The 15,582-nt window shown below is 33.4% G+C and overlaps 1 protein-coding gene across 3 annotated transcripts in view; it reads left to right on the top strand.

The window, feature by feature from the left end:
• SLC35F5 (solute carrier family 35 member F5) overlaps positions 1 to 9,590 on the top strand; it is a 39,835-nt gene extending 30,245 nt beyond the window's left edge. For all 3 annotated transcript variants that reach the window (XM_043994313.1, XM_043994312.1, XM_043994314.1), the window contains 3 exons: positions 1,673 to 1,832; positions 5,008 to 5,098; positions 9,533 to 9,590. The gene's annotated coding sequence lies outside the window, so the exon portion shown is untranslated. The remainder of the gene's footprint in view (positions 1 to 1,672; positions 1,833 to 5,007; positions 5,099 to 9,532) is intronic.
• Positions 9,591 to 15,582: the final 5,992 nt, after the last annotated feature.

The following is a 15,582-nucleotide window of genomic DNA, read 5'->3' as shown; positions in this document are numbered from 1 at the left end:
TATTTTCATCCTGTTTGATTCTTGTCTCTCTCTTCCTATAAATCCTTCAGAAACTATCTACCTTCCAGGTCTTCTAAGTCTTCTAGAATCACATAGATACCGGTAACACACTCATGCCATCCGTCATTCATGCTTACTAAATAGCTAGACAGTGGCATGTCACAAGACTTCATATGGTATATCATGCTTGTCATTTTCTGGTCTTATATAGGAAATGGAATTCGGAAGATTGTTTATCTAAGACAATCTTCAAAACTTTGTCATACTATCTTTCCTACCCCCATCTCCTCCCCTTCCCATCCCCCCCAAAAAAAGAAAAGAAAAAGAAAAAAATCTAACTTAATTTTGGGCTGCTTTATTGAGGAAATTTAGGGATGATGTATATAAGAATAAATGTATGGTCCCACTATATATTCTGCTCCAACCATACCATGTCACTTCTGAGTGCTTCATTTTAGGAAGAACATTGACAACTGAAGCAAATCTAGGCTATGACCAGAATTGTAAGGTGTTTTAAATGCCATGCCATACAGTATTGGTGGAAAGAAACTAGGCATACTTATTTCATGGAAGAGCTGACAAATTAGTTGTAATCAAATACATGAGGAAGGGGGTTAGATTTTATCTTTTTGAGCCCAGAGGGCATAAGAAACTATATGGGTATAAATACAGAGAGACAAATTTAGGTTTGAAATAAAGGAAAAAAAACTTCCTAATTAGAAGAGCCCCAAAGTGAAATGGACTCCCTCTTTCTTTCTTTCTTTTTTTTTTTTAAAAGGAGAATGGATTGCCTCTTAAAATAGTGGTTTTCCCTTTACTGGTGGTTTTCAGTAGAGGTTGGATGACCAGTTTCAGAGAATGCTGTCCCTACTGATTCCTGAGGTTCCTTCCAATGCAGTTTGTGATTCTGTGGAACTCTTCCATGTTTTTTCATGTTCTAGAATCTTAGTCCCTGCTTAATGAGATAGTTGCTTCCTAGAGAGCTGCCAGCAGGAAAATTTTGTTTCTTATGTTCCATTCCCCTGGCACCACCATCGCCCTTCCGCTCCCCCACCAAACCACTATAATGTCTTGTGAATATCAGGGATTCCCTGAAATATCTTCTAAAATGTTAGTCCTTAATGTTATTCATAATGAGAATAGAACAGACCCTATTTTTTAAAAGTCATAAATTGGGAATTCCCTTTTATGTCATTACAAATGTAAACATACCACCTTTCATTTATTCCTTTTACTATAGTTATTTGTATTGGGCAAGGACAATGTACTTTTCCTGTGTAGTGGGTTAAATATTTGTTGAATGAATAAATTAAAAACTCTTTAACTTTCCAATTTTTCAATGATAATTTGGCTTCTAATATCTATAATGGTTATATCCCTCTGTACTAAGAGTTTCTCTATTGTTAGTAACTTTATGTTCAACCCTACTTTAAAATCATTTAAGGTAGTTTATTTTGCATCATTTTAGTAGTGGTTCTCAGCATCTGTGGTAGTTTAAATTCAAGAGAACTGATGTTCATCAGTTTTTTAATAGAATTTTTGCCTTTATGAGGTTATACCATTAGCTAGGTAGCAAGCCTTTTATACTCCTAGGGACATAATTTTACACGAAAAAGTTTTGGAAGTGAAATAAATTGCAATGACTAACTGATTCTCTTATATGTATGTTCAGGTTTTGTAGGTCTCTTTAATCTGCTGCTGTTATGGCCGGGCTTCTTTTTACTTCATTATACTGGATTTGAGGCCTTTGAGTTTCCCAATAAATTAGTATTAATGTGCATTGTCATTAATGGCCTAATTGGAACAGTTCTGTCAGAATTACTGTGGTTATGGTACGTACTATTTATTTTATATGGATATATTCTTTTTTTTTAAAGGATACCAACTACTACAGGCATTTCTCACCTAATTCCATTCACTGAGCCCATGAAACTTAGGTTTCTTTTACATGGACTTAAAAAATGGTATAAGGAAAAATTACTTTTCAAAGTGATCACTTTTTCTCAGGAGGATGGTCCACAGTAGCCCTAGGTAGCTAATAGGCATTTTTCTGCCATTGAAGAGCTGTAAACTACTTGTCTTTTGTTCTTATCTGCTCATTTAGGGCAAGTACTCATACTAGCAATTAGCAGAGTATTTTGATTGAGATACATGACTACTTTAAAACATATACTTATTTTTATGAGTTCATTGTAGTTCTAGTTCAATTTAAATTGCAAAGTTTTAAATTAAGAAATTTTGGCAGAAATGATTATGTATTTAAGGAATGATTAAATTCCTGCTACTCGTCAGACCAGTTTGTTTCTTCCACAATTCCTTTTAACTTAAGTAGTGCTTTACATAGAACATTGAACTCTTAATTCACAATAATTTTTGTCACTGTTATGAACCATGATGTTAAACAAGGACTATGGTTCTTGAAAACGTTTAAATTATCACTGTCTTATGAATTGTTTGTAATTTTAAACATTTGCATGTAATAGTTATATCAACTGAATTTGTATCCTTACTGTGACAGAGAGAACACAATTGAATCTTGCCAAACTCCTCAGTCTCTGTGTCTTAGTTTTTTGTTTAAAAATAGGATAATAACAGTTTCTTTTTTTTTCAGTATTCATTGTTTAATATTTTGAGTTCCAAAGTTTTCTCCTTCCCTCTGCTCTCCCCTCCCCAAAATGGCAAGCAATCTGATATAGGTTATACATGTTTAATTATGTTAAACATTTCCACATTAGTCATGTTGTAAAAGAAGAATCAGAACAAAAAGGAAAAAACGAGAAGGGGGAAAAAAAACAAAAAAAAATGAAAATAGTATGCTTTGATCTGTGTTCAGACTCCATAGTTCTTTCTCTGGACGTGGATAGGATTTTCCATCATGAGTGTTAGAATTATCTTAGATCATTGTATTGCTGAGAACAGCTAAGTTTGTAATAGTTGATTATTGCACAATGTTGCTGTCACTGTGTATAATGTTCTCCTGGTTCTGCTCACTTCACTCAGCATCAGTTTGTGTCTTTCCAGGTTTTGCTGAAATCATCCTGTTCATAATTTCTTATACCACAATAGTATTCCATTATATTTATATACCGTAACTTGTTTAGCCATTCCCCAGTTGTTGGGCATCTCCTCAATTTCTAGTTCTTTGCCACTACAAAAGAGCTGTTATAAATATTTTTGTACCTGTGGGTCCTTTTCTCTTTTTTATGACCTCTTCAGGACACAGACCTAGTAGTGGTATTGCTGGGTCAAAGGGTTATGTATAGTTTGATTGCCCTTTGGGCAAAGAATAACAGTTTATTTCATAAGTATGTTTTGACAGTAATGGAAATCATATAAGTTAAATAGATTGGATTTCGTCTTTGTGTAAGTTTTTCAATGTTTTATTAGATATCCAGTTACAGTGATTGAAGTATTGTTTTGTATTAGCTCAAATTTTTAAAGCCTTTACAAAACTATACTTTCCCTATTTGCTCCTGTGTGTGACCTCTGGGAAAAAAAAGTATTCATGATTTTAAGTTACTTGTTTGTCAGTGTGTTTTTTATTGGTGGCTTATTACCAACCCAGCTCTTTGCTAGGTTCTATGGGATGCTTAAAAAAGACATGATAGGGGCAGCTAGGTGGTGCAGAAAGCACTGGCTTTGGATTCAGCAGAACCTGAGTTCAAATCCAGCCTCAAACACTTGACACTTAACTAGCCGTGTGACACTGGGCAAGTCACTTAACCCTCATTGCCCCACCGGAAAAAAAAAAAAAGACATGATGAATTTGTTTGGGGAAATGAGAGAAAATAATTAAAAGACCAATAAGAGACTATACATACAAAATCAAATCTTATAAGTGGTCTAATATATATACTTTAAGTGCAATTGGAATTGGTGAAAAGAAAGGTATCTGAGGGCTTTATAATATAAAAGAGGAAAGAGTTTGTAAAAGCAGGCCATTAAGTGCAAATAAAGCTAACTTTTATTTATAAACAGCAATAGCTCATTTTTTCTGCAATTAGAGATTGTATGTTTTGCAGTTTTTTGTGAAATTATAGAAAATAATTCTAAAGCAATTTGCTTTTTCAGAATTAGTTATTATTAATATTCCAGAATTGAACATTTAAAATGTTTTAATTGAGAATGTTCATCTCTTTTGGTATATAAGGTTAGAAAATGCAAAATTAGAATAATTTAGGAGGATTCAATTCTACAGGGTAGGCCTATTTTTCCATGTGACACTGACTTGGGTTGGCCTATAAATACTGATTTTTTCCTAAGTTTTTTACCTTGTAATTTTGTTAGCCATCACTTAGATTACTTGATTCCTTCTCTCCCCTCTTTTTTAGTTTGGGGAGGGGCAGGAGTGGCATGGGCAGGGAGAAGGGAAGCCTGCTATTTCATCTGGAGCTCCTAGAGAGCAACTTCTCTGAATCTTGTAGAGTTGCCTGAGGGTAACAGGGTTTAATGACTTGCCCTGGTCTCACAACTGTTATGGACTAGAGGAGGTACTTAAACTTAGGCTTTCCTAACTATGGAGATTTCCCAAACACACACTCTTCCCCCAGCATCCAACACATACACCCTTATCCTCATAACTTGAATGACTAAATTCTATTTTGTTAATTTCATAGTATCAGAACTTTAGAAAAGCTTTTAATTAATTTTAAATACATAAATTATTTCCTAATAGAATATAACATACTATTTAGAGTTTAATTTTAGCTTGCCATAATATTCTATAGTAGTCTTAAGTTTTCTTTTCTTTTTTAAAAACTGTTTTGCATTTTATAGTAAGACTTTTATATGGGTTTGGCATTTCAAGTTTACCATTAAGAAAGATTGTTTTAACAACTTAACATTGTTTAAAATAAAATATTAACTGTAAAGGTCTCATGTTTTTTGCTTGTTTTCCACAATTTTCCTCCCTAAACTTATTACATTTAGAATTAATATCTGTTCTCTGATGTTTTGTTTCAATTTGTAGCTTTTAAATGCAAGAATTTATATTTTAATCTGTTTTAGGGGCTGTTTTCTTACCTCATCCCTTATTGGAACACTTGCACTAAGCCTTACAATACCTCTGACCATAATAGCTGATATGTGCTTGCAAAAGGTAAGCTATTCTTTATCGATTAAAGCTATATATAGTATTAAATACTAAATATTAAATATAGCATTAACGTGGACCTGATCAGTAAAATGTGTCATGATTAGAAATTTTAAATCAGTGTTAGTTTGAAGATCAGTAGTGTACCTAACATTTTTCATTTACTGAAATTAGTTGGTATTAGATTGTCCAATATAGCTGCTATAAAATAGAAGATAGGGAAGAATATTGGTTTTTGTTATCATGGAATTGAAAATGACATTTAGGTCATCTAACCCATCTTTATTTTACAGATGAGAAAACTTAGATGCACAGGGTTAAATGATTTGCCCATGATCATATAAGCAGTGACTTGAAGTACTGGATTTGAACTCAAATTTACTGTTCTTTTCTTGCTTACCATTCTCCAGCTACTATTATAGATTTTTGAAATTCGTTGTTTTTTTTTTTTTTAAGTGAGGCAATTGGGGTTAAGTGACTTGCCCAGGGTCACATAGCTATTAAGTGTTAAGTGTCTGAGGCCGGATTTGAACTCAGGTACTCCTGACTCCAGGGCTGGTGCTCTATCCACTGCGCCACCTAGCTGCCCCCTAAGTTACCTTTTTTTTTTTGGCGGGGCAATGGGGGTTAAGTGACTTGCCCAGAGTCACACAGCTAGTAAGTGTCAAGTGTCTGAGGCCAGATTTGAACTCAGGAACTCCTGAATCCAGGGCCGGTGATTTCTAAAATAACAAATTTCAAGTAGTGAAAACATGAGCTTTCACTGTATTTTTATGAGTCTCCAATGGAGACTAAGTTAGTCACTAAGACAAGTTTAAGCATAGCTTTAAAATTATTTCAGAAACATGACTAAAAATATTATCAACTACAACTTGCAAAAAGTATGAATTTTTCATTTTCAGACAACATAATAATACTGGTAAATAGCAATATGCTCATTATAGGTGAAATCTATTAAAAATAAAAGTTTATGTATTAAGTCCTCCATGTTTGTTTTGTGGAGTTGTAGTCTGTTTTTTAACCTTACAAGGGTAGAAGAGTTAGATTTTATGCTTTCCTTTTCTTCTTAGTAATATATCCTCTAGATTGAGAGTGAGAAAAGCATTAGGCTAACTACATGTATAATGTTAGCATCAAAGTCCACTGAAACAAGGGTATTGTGTAGAAAAAAAGGAATCTATTCTACTTTGTTCTTCTCTTACGCTTATCCTCAATACTGATTTGAACATTATAATTGTTTTTCTATGACTGGCTTTTTCCCTATTCTGTTCTGGGTCATCCTCCAAAATTTATCACCTACTGGCCAGTCTTGGTGGCTCAGAAGATGACTTCATATCCAGCTTTTGAGAATTCCTAGTTGTGTGACCTTAGGCAAGTCTCTTAGCCTCTTTTGGCCTCAGTTCCTTATCTGTAAAATGGGGACAGTAGCACCTACTTCCCAGGGTTGTTAGGATCAAATGAGACAATTGTGACTTGCTTAGCACAATTCCTGGCACATAGTAAGTGCTATATATGTTAGCTGTTGCTATGATGATGATGATGTTTGCTGCAAAAACAAATGTGTATGTGAACAAAAGAAATTCCACTCATTTCTCCTACAATAAATAATAACAGCAAGAACAATACAATAACTCATTTTTATAAGGTCTTAAAATTTTTTTAATACCTCCCCAAACTTGCTTGTACCTAGTAGGTAGGACAAGTAGTTTTATACCCATTTGAAAAAAAATGTCCAAAGTCACATATAGTGTGTCAGAGCTAAGCCCAGAATGCAGGTTTTCTGAAGTAATAAACTCTTTAAAAAAAAATCTGCCTTTATTCCCTCCAAAACAAAACCCGTTACAAATGTGTAGTCAAGCAAAACATTCCTATACCATATTAAAAAAAAAGTCATTGTATACTCTTGAGTCTATCAGGTTTTTATCAGGATAGACAGGGTATCTTGTTTTATTGTGAGGCTTCTGGAATCATAGTCATTGCAGTAATTAGAGTTCCTAAGTCTTTCAGTCATTTGTCTTTACAATATTGTTATTGTATAAATTGCTCTCCTGGTTCTGCTCATTTCAGTTTGCATCAGTTAACAAAAATTTTCCCTCATTTCTCTGAAACTGTTGCCTCCACCATTTCTTCTAGCACAATAGTTTTCCTTTACATTTATATATTATAACTTGTTGAACATTTCCCCATTGATGGTATTCCATTAATTTCTAGTTTTGTACCATTGCAAAAAGATCTGTGCGCTCTCTCCTCTTGCTCTCTCTCTCACTCTCCTCTCTCTCTCTCTACTATATGTGTGTGTGGTAATACACAACACACACACACACACACGCACACGCACACACGAGGTTTTTTCCTCTTTCTTGGGGATATTGTTAAAGGTTTCTCTAAATCAGTAGTAATAGCTTTTTGGGCATAATTTCAAATTACTTAACAGAATGGCTTGGACTAGTTAACAGCTCCAGCAGTAGTGCTTTAATGTACCTATTTGCATTTCCAGAATTTATGGTTTTCCCTTTTTGTCAACTTTGCCAATCTTGATGTTGTAAAGAATTCCTTAATTTAAGTGATTTACATAATCTTTTTCATATAAGCTATTGACAGCTTGGATTTCCTTTTCTGAAAAGTGCCTGTTTCTTCCTTTGATTATTAATTGGGGAATGATTCTTGTTCTTATAAAATTTGAATCAGTTCCCTATAATACTTAGAATGAGAACTCAGAAAATTTCTGCACAGATTATTTTTCTCACCTGCTTCTCTTCTAGTTTTGGTCACATTGTTTTTTTTATCTACTAAAGTTTAAATTTTATGTAGTAAAAATTGTCCATTTTACTTTCTGTGAACCTATCTATCTTGTTTGGTCAAGAACTCTTTTTTTTTTTTTTTGGCGGGGCAATGGGGGTTAAGTAACTTGCCCAGGGTCACACAGCTAGTAAGTGTTAAGTGTCTGGGCTGGATTTGGAACTCAGGTACTCCTGAATCCAGGGGCCCAGCGCTTTAAACCCACTGCGCCATCTAGCTGCCGCCCTGGTCAGAACTCTTTAACCAAATATCTGCTCAGTAATTTCTTCCTTACTCCTCTTAATTTGTTTATGATGTCATACTCTTACATCTAAGTTATTAAGCTATTTGTCAAGAAGTAAACCACTTTTAATAGTAACAATTTAAATAGCATGACCAAAACATTAAGATTTAAAATTTAATATGTTTTCTTATGAGTATTTGGACTTATTCAACTTAATCATCTGTAAAATGGGGATAAGCAAAGCACTTGAACCTTAACTCCTTAATAAACATATAAGCTGTTGTAACCAAAATTAATGCCTAAACCACTGAAAGTGTATAAAGTCAGAATTAAGGATTTTAAATTTAATTTTCTACTGAATTTGTTTAAAAATATTCTTAGTAAAAGGGATGATGATGTATAAAGGGCTATTTTTCCTCATTTGACGTTTGAATATAATATTCTTTACTTTCCAGCAGAGGGAGCCTTACCTAGGAAGCCTTTCATCTTTAATTGCAATCTTTGTTTGAAATCTTTCTTTTCATATACATTAAGCTTCAGTGTACTGTATATAAATTTCAAATTTTACTGGACAACTATGGAAATTACGCTTCCTTTTTCTCTTGCTCTAATGTGTTAATTAGTTAAATTTTTTTTATTTCATCAAAACTGACCTAAATTTGGTAGAAAAGAATGGATTTGATGTGAATTTTTTGTTACGTCTTTTGCTACTTAGGGTGGCTAATAACATATTAACATTTTACCTATTTAGCTTTTGTATTTCCTTTTTTAAATGCTATTTTAATTGAAATATTTTCTATGAGATACTTAATCTAAGTAATTTTATGAGTCAGAATTAGAAGTAATGGTATATCAAAGCTGCCTTATGAAAAGAACAGTTAAGCTTTTAGGGAAAAAAAAGATTGATTTCCTTTCTTGTAGTGAATTGAAAATTGTTACACCTAAGTGATTTAATTTTAATAGTGAATGTTAATATACAATAGCTTTTAGCCAAAAGGCGATTTTTGGAGTTAGATTAAGAACAAGGGAAGGACAACAGTAAAGATAACCAGTTAGTGAGAAATGAAAGGCAATTGGGAATTGAATTGTATAGGCTGCTGTGTGATTATAGGAGCTACTGTTCTCTTGGGTACAGATAACCAGTACAAGAAAAGTTTGTTTTCTAAGTGTCCTTGGCTCTACTGCCTGACCTCTCCCTTCTTTTAGGTTCAGCAGGTACGCTATTGGTCTTTAGAGGACAATGGTTAAATAAAGACGTCTAAGAGTACCCATATTTTTAATGTTAAAAATAATAAAATTAGGTGCTTTATATGTCCTTCTTGGTATTAAACTTATCCATGCCAGTTTCCAAAATGAAAATTTACATGTAAGAAAAAAGTAATTGTGCCAGTAATATGAGTTTCTTAATTTTTTTCTAGGTGCAATTTTCTCCTGGTTATTTTTTGCAGGTGCTGTTCCTGTATTTTTCATTTTTCAAGTGAACTCTCTATGCCAATTATAATAACTGGGATCCAGTAATGGTTGGGCGTCAGAAGAATTTTTGCTTTTAATTTGTAGAAAACATCGAATTGAGGGTAGGCTTTTTTCTTTTGAAAGGAAATATGGGTTTTTTGTTTTTTTTTTTTTTTTTGCAGGGCAATGAGGGGTTAAGTGACTTGCCCAGGGGTCACACAGGTAGTAAGTGTCAGTGTCTGAGGCTGGATTTGACTTAGGGTCTCCTGAATCCAGGGCCAGTGCTTTAATCCGCTGCACCACCAAGCTGCCCAGAAAGATGGGTTTTTTACCACAAATATTGGTTCGCTACCAAAATGATGGCCGTACAATCCTAGCTAAATTTTAGAGCTTTGTGAAGAATAGTTAAAGATTATACTTAATATGCATAATCTGCTGGATACAATAATAATAGTAAATCAATTCCTTTATTATTTGGGGAATGTTTACTTTTGGTGTCTAATAAACTCATAGCTTGATAGATTTTTATTTGGTTACTAGAGAAAACAACAACTTTATTGTAGTTAATTTAGATGCAGAAATTTGACTAAATAGGATAGAACAAAACCTTTTTTAGTTATTCTGCATAATTATTTACTTTTTTTAAAGAGCCCCAGAAGATAGTGAACAGTGCGAGAGTCTCATTCCTTTGCACAGTGTTTTCTCAGGAGGATGGAGCTATCTGCTGTTCATAAATAGTAGGTATGCCTTAAAAAAAATTTTAAAAATAAGTCGATGATATTAATTATGTGTGAGTTGGCAATAATGGCGTGTAAGCGTTGTTGTTTCCCAATAGCAGAATAGATTTCCCTTTCATTTGTTCTGGTTGAGTTATCTGATTTACCTTTTGTGACTAGTATAACATGACCAACATCTATCTTACTCCAATTGTCTTTTTTCTTTTCTTTTTATTAATATGCTGTTTAAAAATTAAATTTGTTTTTCTCTGCTGTGATTTCTTTTTGTTTTGCCAGCTCCATTCCCAATATGTTACACATAATTCCTACATATATGAGTAAACCACTGGATTTTTGATGTATTTTATATACTTAGATCAAAGGACAAGTTACTAAGTGGGGCAGAGAAGGCTGAGAACAGCATAATCATGGAGATAAAGTAGAATACATGGTAAATGAGATTGGTGATATTGCATGGTTACAGATAAGAGATGGAATGAACACTTGTTCAGTTTTATGTTAGGCTGAATAGAGTATTTCAGCTGTCAGAATTCTTCTCAGGACTCATCTCCAGTACTTTACAGTAGTCCCGTGTGAGAGTTGCTAGTGAAATATAAGCAATATTTTAGTTTCAGCATTAGAATAAGTTTTTTTAAAGGGAGTCATCTATCTAACATAGTTTTCCCATATAAAAAGGTAAAGGATGATGAAAATTATAATCTAATGATGATATTGTTTTTATTTGTTTTTAGCTTGGATGAGCAGCACTATACCAGCGAAGAGCAACTCCAACAAGGTAATATAGAAAAAAAATTCAGTGCCTACTCCATTTAAAATAATAGTTTCAGTTTCTTTGAAACTCTAAAACATTTTCTCCTCATTCTTGTTTTGTTCAGTTTTAATAATGAACTATTTTGCTACAAACATATCACTACAAGTATAGAGATATTCCAGTCCATCTAGAGCACCAACTTGCCTTAACAGATCTGATGGGGTTCAGTTGGTGAAATTATCAAGGAAGAAAATGCTGATGTTAGAGACTTTGTTTTTACATTTTTGTTAAATGCTGGAGTGTGGAGCTATGTAAGAAATCTTTAAAGTCTATGGATCAGTGTTTCTTTTAAGAGAGATGCAAAAGGCTAAGGTGCCTTGTGGGTACGGATTATATTTTTAGTGTTGTGTACACCGTTGAATAGAAACCACACAGAAATATAGTTTAATTTATGAAATACTACATTTTTGCAAATCTAAGATTAAAAAAAATAAATCTTTGGAACAGGATCTTTGGTTCTCTTACACTACATATACTATATTATGTTTGTAAAATTTTTCTGTAGCATTAATGTGCCTGTGTGTTAAAAATTCAACGACCCAGAGCAAGTTTTTAAAGGGGAAATAGTATTATAAGAGGAAGGATTAAGTACTTCTCAAGGTTATTGATGTGTAAATTTGACTTGCTAAAAGCTGTGCTTGCTATAAAGGTTGAAAGAAATGGTCACTTTTCAATGAAGAAATTTTTATAATGGAATAGCTTAGATTGATGTGATATGGCCCATTATTAAAATAAAATACTGTTTAAACTGTCATTTGTATGTATGTATATTACAAATGAATCAAGCAATTACTAGCTTTTCCACAAGCTTAAATTTGTTCATTTATTGTAGAACTATAAACCATTTCCTTAGTTTTGTATTTCTAAATGAGCTTTAAACAATTAAACTAAATTGAGAGTGAGAACAAAAAAGGGGATTCTGTCATTTGAGGGTTTTGTTTGTTTTGTACTTTACTAAAAGCCTACTGAGATAAAATTGCACACAGAACATTTAGCCCTTAATGTGACTCTTTAGAGTCTTGAATGTATCTACTTTGCAGCTGCTCCTGGACTCCAACCACTGTAGACGGCAGTAAATGAATGAATCTTCTGATTTTTCCATGCTTATGACTAATGACTAGCTCCTTCTCATTTTAAGCTTTTAAAGAAGGTAATTTAGTTTTCATTAAAACTACTTAACTAGATTGACATTTTAAGGTTCACTTTGTAGTAATGTTACTTTAACCTGCCTCATTTAAGTTCTGAAACTCTGGCAGTAGGAAAATAAGAGGAAGCTCAGATTCTTGGTTCTAAACTTCATGTTATATTGTTACTGAAGTATTTTTACATCATAATAGTCTGTTATTTTTTTAATTCAGCATCATGGTTAAATATTTGCCCACTTTGCTGAAACTAATGAAAGTTCTTAGCAGCCCAAATTAAATTGATTTTGATTCTTTTTATTATCTTTTAGGTTGTGTATCTGAGAGAAAGGAAAGGTTTTTTGCTTTTAAAGTATTTAAGTTTAGAATCATCAGGGACCATTTTAGGTTTAGAATTATTAGCAAAAGCTCTTCATCTATCTTGCTACCTACCTACCTTTTATTTCAGAAGTATCTCTGCCAAAGAAAGGTAGGGCTAGAAAGAGGAGGTACAATTAGCAATTAAAAAAATTGGTCTTCTTAATCTGGTAAATGTGTTGGTGAAGGAGGCAGAAGTGACATAACTTAAATGAAATCTGGTGATATTTCCGTATTTGGGATTGTTGCTTATGCTCATCAACTAATCAGACTGATTTTATAACTACAATTTGGCAGTGGAGATTTATTCTCAGATAAATGAAGACATTTGAAATGCCTGCTCAGTCCTGAAAAGCAGAGACAGAGAGACACTAAATTACCCAACTTACCTTGCTTCTATATAGAGGAAAACTCCTTCGAAGGGTACTCTTTTTTGCAGATCAGGAGTTCTTCATAGACCTCGAAGAAATCCATGGACCTTTTCTCAAAAAAATGTCTTTAAATGCAGAATGTAGAACATATCAAAATATTTTTTTTAAAAAGCTTACACATCCCAGTTAAGGACCTTTGATCTAGATCAGGGCTTAAACTTTTTCCACTCATGACCCCTTTTCGCCCAAGAAATTTTTATGCGACCCTGGTTATATAGATACACAAAATAAGTAATATAGACCTTTTACTGTTGCCAATTTTTTCTTGACCCCCATATTCAGTTATGTGATCCACAGTTTGAGAAGTTTTGATCTAGATGAACAGGTAGCTTATTAATATTTGCCTTCTTCATCCAACTTCTCTCCTTTGTTGTTGAATTGTTCTCCATGGGGATAGCAGTATACTGTTGTAAAAATGGAGAGGGGAGATGTTGAGAAGAACTTTATCTTTTGCCACTGTCTAGCTGATGGAAAGGTGTGTGTGTGTGTGTGTGTGTGTGTGTGTGTGTGTGTGAGAACAACTTTATTTCTATTTTTGCACAGAGGAAAAAAGAGACTTACCAATGGAAATTATAGTATCCATGTCTCACATTCACGATATATGTCAGCCTGGGAGTTGGTGATAATTAAATGACTAGACACACTCATAGACACACCTCCTCTTAAGTGTACAGGTTGGCTCTTTTAATTTCTGTTGAACCATGTTTAGCCTAGTAGTACAGAGATAGAAGTTTTGTTACCTTGACTTAGTTTTCTTCTTTCTATGCATAATTTAAATGTCATTACAATATTTAAAAATCTGACCTTAATCCAGAAAAACTTGCTAGTTGTTTGTTATGAAGGAAGACTTTTTGTTTCAAATGTGCGTTCAAATCTGAAGGAACTACAGTGAGGGATTTTAAAAGAATTTAAGGTGAGTGCCTTTTAAAGCTAGGAAAAGCCATTAGGATGTATTAGCAACCAACTACATATACTTGTTCCTTTAAATAATATTTTGATATGTTATTGAGATGTTGGCTTCTATCAAGATGACTTAAATTAATGCTTTACACTAAGCAGATTCTCCCCCCCCCCCCCCCCCCCCCCCCCCCCCCCGGCAGCTAAACAAATAAGGTGGTATATGTAGAGGTGAGCTTAGAAAGGTTAAATGAGTACTCTCAGGTATATTGCTTTATTTTAGGAAGAATGTTAATGTCCACTTTAAAATTGATCACATGTAGCCAAAATTGTGTCAGTCTTCTGTCTTCCAACAAGTTGTTGTTGTTGTTTTTTCATAAGACATGCCAGTAAAGTACTAACCTCTACTGTTCTGGTTATGTTCTGGCACATAATAGGTGTTTAGTAAGAGTTTACTGACTTAAGCTGAAAGATGTTTTAAGAAAGGAGGCATTAATTAGGAAGCCATACCTATTTTTTCAGAGTAATATAGGGCCAGTATAAGAGGGTTAAGTACATCTCAAGGTTATATTGATATGGAAACTTGAAGTAAACGAAGCATTAAATTTACTTAGTTAATTCTTTTAATCTTCCATTTCTCTCTATGTGTAAAGGAAAGAATGAGCAAAAGAATGTATTATAGATAATGCATAGGAACTTGGTGCAGTGAAATAAGACATCACTGGTGTATGTGGTGTCTTTAGTGAACTGGAATTTTAAAATAACAACATACCCATGTTACAGGTGACACATAGCAGAGTTTGGTATTGAAATTCTCTTTATGGCATGTTTCACTAACTCTTTAAAGTAAAATATGGCAAAAGCTTTTATATCAAAAAGATTTTTAGACCCTTAATTTCTTTCATAAGAAGTCTGTGCTCTGGTTGGATGTGTATGTAAATGATACATTTTTCTTCATTGAATTCTTAGTAAATATTTAGGACATTTGCCTTTTATAAGGAATGGTTCTCAGGAATCATTAATATATAGCAGGTCACTACATATTTCTCATACATTAGTCTGAGCTTTTTGAGCAAGGACTTTTTTTCCCTTTTCATCCCTAGTGCTTAGCACAATGCCTGGCATGTAGTAAGTATTAAATAAATGCTTGCTGACTGAATGATGTGTCTTACCAGCTCATAGTAAATAAATAAAGAGGCCATGTGGAGTGATGTTAGAAAGTTGCCCCCAAGAGTCAGGAAGACCCGAGTTCAAGTTGTGCTTCTGATACTCATTTGTGACCCTGAACAAGTTCATTTAGTACTCCAGGCAACTCTCTAAGAGTGTAAGTGTAGAGAAGATGCTGGGCTACATTGATAATAGAAATTCCTCACCCAGATCTCTTTACATTGATGAAATCATAGGTCCAGTAAAAAATAAACCCTAAAATACAAACTACAGTTGGAAATATCTATAGTAATAGAAGATTATTTTTGCCATTGGATATTCACAATATTGGAAAACTTTGTTTTCATTTTATTAGAATACCTTGTTTCAATTCTATTTTATTTTGATTCAGAAAGTAAACATTTTCAATGAAGAAAAATGCATATTAAACTAATCATTTATTTTGAATAATTGTGTTTTATTTGTATAGGACTT

The sequence above is a fragment of the Dromiciops gliroides genome, chromosome 3 (assembly GCF_019393635.1).
Source record: "Dromiciops gliroides isolate mDroGli1 chromosome 3, mDroGli1.pri, whole genome shotgun sequence".
Taxonomy (NCBI): Eukaryota; Metazoa; Chordata; class Mammalia; order Microbiotheria; family Microbiotheriidae; genus Dromiciops; species Dromiciops gliroides.
The sequence above is the reverse complement of the archived record's forward strand: the minus strand, read 5'-3'. Positions and strand labels throughout refer to the sequence as shown.